Here is a 3932-nt window from a genome sequence, read left to right as displayed (position 1 = left end):
AATATCGATTTTTGATACTAAAATTGAGTCAAAACTAAAAACCTCTATAACTTCGTTAATATTGAGTTTTTTGAAAAAAAACGCGTTAATCTGTGATCACTTATATTTCCTACCAAATATCGATTTTTCGTACTAAAATTTAGTCAAAACTAAAAACCTCTATAACTTCGTTAATATTGAGTTTTTTGAAAAAAAACGCGTTAATCTGTGATCACTTATATTTCCTACCAAATATCGATTTTTGGTACTAAAATTGAGTCAAAACTAAAAACCTCTATAACTTCGTTTATATTGAGTTTTTTGAACAAAACGCGTTAATCTGTGATCACTTATATTTCTATAACTTCGTTAATATTGGGTTTTTTGAGAAAAACGCGTTAATCTGTGATCACTTATATGTATTTCCTACCAAATATCGATTTTTGGTACTAAAATTGAGTCAAAACTAAAAACTCTATAACTTCGTTAATATTGGTTTTTTTGAGCAAAACGCGCTAATCTGTGATCACTTATATTTCTATAACTTCGTTAATATTGGGTTTTTTGAGAAAAACCCGTTAATCTGTGATCACTTATATGTATTTCCTACCAAATATCTATTTTTGGTACTAAAATTGAGTCAAAACTAAAAACCTCTATAACTTCGTTAATATTTTGTTTTATTCCTACCAAATATCGATTTTTGGTACTAAAATTTAGTCAAAACTAAAAACCTCTAAAACTTCGTTAATATTGAGTTTTTTGAGAAAAACGCGTTAATCTGTGATCACTTATATTTCCTACCAAATATCGATTTTTGGTACTAAAATTGAGTCAAAACTAAAAACCTTTATAACTTCGTTTATATTGAGTTTTTTGAGAAAAACGCGTTAATCTGTGATCAATTATTTTTCCTACCAAATATCGATTTTCGGTACTAAAATTGAGGCAAAACTAAAAAGCTCTATAACTCCGTTAATGTTGTGTTTTTTTGCAAAAGCGCTTTAATCTGTGATCACTTATATTTCCTACCAAATATCGATTTTTGGTACTAAAATTGAGTCAAAACTAAAAACCTCTATAATTTCGTTAATATTGTGTTTTTTGAGAAAAACGCGTTAATCTGTGATCACTTATATTTCCTACCAAAAATCGATTTTTGGTACTAAAATTTAGTCAAAACTAAAAACCTCTATAACTTCGTTAATATTGAGTTTTTTGAGAAAAACGCGTTAATCTGTGATCACTTATATTTCCTACCAAATATCGATTTTTGGTACTAAAATTGAGTCAAAACTAGAAACCTCTATAGCTTCGTTTATATTGAGTTTTTTGGGAAAAACGCGTTAATCTGTGATCACTTATATTTCCTACCAAATATCGGTTTTTGGTACTAAAATTGAGTCAAAACTAAAAACCTCTATAATTTCGTTAATATTGTGTTTTTTGAGAAAAACGCGTTAATCTGTGATCACCTTTACTTCCTACCAAATATCGATTTTTGGTACTAAAATTGAGGCAAAACTAAAAACCTCTATAACTTCGTTAATATTGAGTTTTTTGAGAAAAACGCGTTAATCTGTGATCACCTTTACTTTCCTACCAAATATCGATTTTTGGTACTAAAATTGAGGCAAAACTAAAAACCTCTATAACTTCGTTAATATTGTGTTTTTGAGAAAAACTCGTTAATCTGTGATCACTTATATTTCCTACCAAATATCGATTTTTGGTACTAAAATTGAGTCAAAACTAAAAACCTCTATAACTTCGTTAATATTGAGTTTTTTGAAAAAAACGCGTTAATCTGTGATCACTTATATTTCCTACCAAATATCGATTTTTGGTACTAAAATTGAGTCAAAACGAAAAACCTCTATAACTTCGTTAATATTGAGTTTTTTGAAAAAAACGCGTTAATCTGTGATCACTTATATTTCCTACCAAATATCGATTTTTGGTACTAAAATTGAGTCAAAACTAAAAACCTCTATAACTTCGTTAATATTGAGTTTTTTGAGCAAAACGCGTTAATCTGTGATCACTTATATTTCTATAACTTCGTTAATATTGGTTTTTTTGAGAAAAACGCGTTAATCTGTGATCACTTATATGTATTTCCTACCAAATATCGATTTTTGGTACTAAAATTGAGTCAAAACTAAAAACCTCTATAACTTTGTTAATATTGAGTTTTTTGGGATAAACGCGTTAATGTGTGATCACTTATATGTATTTCCTACCAAATATCGATTTTTGGTACTAAAATAGTGTCGGCATAGCGGAATATAGCACTCTTACTTGTTCTTTCTGTCGTTTTAGCCTCATTAGTTGTATTCTTTTGTAACGATATCTCTGTTTTTTAAATTTTTTGTATTTACCATAAAGTGAAGCTGTTAACCATACAAATTATTAGGTTAATGTTATTAATTTTGAAAGTATTAAAATACGGGGATTGGAAAGAATTAGAGAGGTAAGGGTTAAAATGCGTATGACATATATGACATTTAAACGGAACTCTGAAAGAAAACTAATACCTGTTGAGGACTTAAAAAAAGCTTTCTTGATATTTAACGTTACCAAATTATCATTTGCAGATACATATGAAATCTATAGATGAGTGAAAAATCACCTATTATACACCCGATTATAAATCGAAGTTAAAGACAAATAAATAATATTTATTTGAGTTTTGCATATTTTTCCACAGAGTTCAATGAGTTCCCAACAAATTTTCACTATCTAATAAGCCCATACTGTTCAAATATTAAAGATATATAGATTCTTTGACAACAAAATGAAATTAAGATTTGATATGACCTTCACAAAAGCCATAAATAATCTCAATGTTAGGATGAAGTACAAAAGCCCACAGGATATGTTGTGTTCGCTTAAATGTAACAAAAGCGAAACCAATATAAATGATTACAAAGCAGAAAGACGTATAAATAGTATATATATTCATTAATTTATTGGCAAATTAGTTAAGCTAAAAACATTTTATTTATGACCCCCAATGTTTGTTTGGTTTTTTTTTTCTTCCTAGTAGTGGTAGTATATGGGTTTGCATGACTATTATTACAAACATGTCTTTGAAGACAAATTAATGAAAAAAATTTATCTATTTCTGTTCGTTCGTAAAAAAGTAAAAATTGTTAGAAACAACAGAAAAAAATAATATGTTTTTTTTATATTGTGCTTGTTTTTTGTAGGGGTTTGTATTGAAGCTTTAAAGAATAATTTGAAATTGTAACGAACGTATGTTTGTAATATGTATGTGGGCGTTATTGTACAAATGTCACAAGCAAATTGAGCATAAATGAGGAAAGTGGATGTAAGAAATATGTATAAGAAAAAACGTTGTATTAAATAGTAGTTGTAGTAGAAAAGTAGAAGATGTTAGATGGCATCAATTATAACACTAAAATGTCAGTGTTTGTTTATTGTACTCGTATATACATACAATCATACTGATGATGATGACTTCTAGAAATTATTAGTGGGATTGTTCTCTGTTCCATAGAACAAATGCTGATGATGATTTTGCTATTTGTTTGTTATTCTTTCTTTAGTTCTGTTTTTTTTTATTCGTTGTAAAATGCTGATTCGTAAACATTTGCAATTTCTCTTTTTCTTGTATAATTTCTTTGATATACTACAACAACTCAACTACTGTGTTGGTTTATTATGTTTGTTGTCTTCCTGTTTCCTTTCCCGCCATTTCTCAACCATATCATTCCTCTTGGTAATGGATGTTTGTTATTTAATGCTCAATCAGCAAGTTTTACAGCAGCACACTGTGACACAAAAACTGCTTGTTAAGTGACAAATTTGACATTAACAGAGTTAATAATTCAACAACTAAGGATTTTCAAATGAAACGTACAATTTTTTTGATTTATGCTCGTATTAACTAGATAATCTTCGAAATTCATTTATACTGGGGGGGGGGG

Source organism: Lucilia sericata, unplaced genomic scaffold, assembly GCF_015586225.1.
Source record: "Lucilia sericata isolate MDLA Ls3-8-SP2 unplaced genomic scaffold, ASM1558622v1 Contig000272F_arrow, whole genome shotgun sequence".
Lineage (NCBI taxonomy): Eukaryota > Metazoa > Arthropoda > Insecta > Diptera > Calliphoridae > Lucilia > Lucilia sericata.
The sequence above is the reverse complement of the archived record's forward strand: the minus strand, read 5'-3'. Positions refer to the sequence as shown.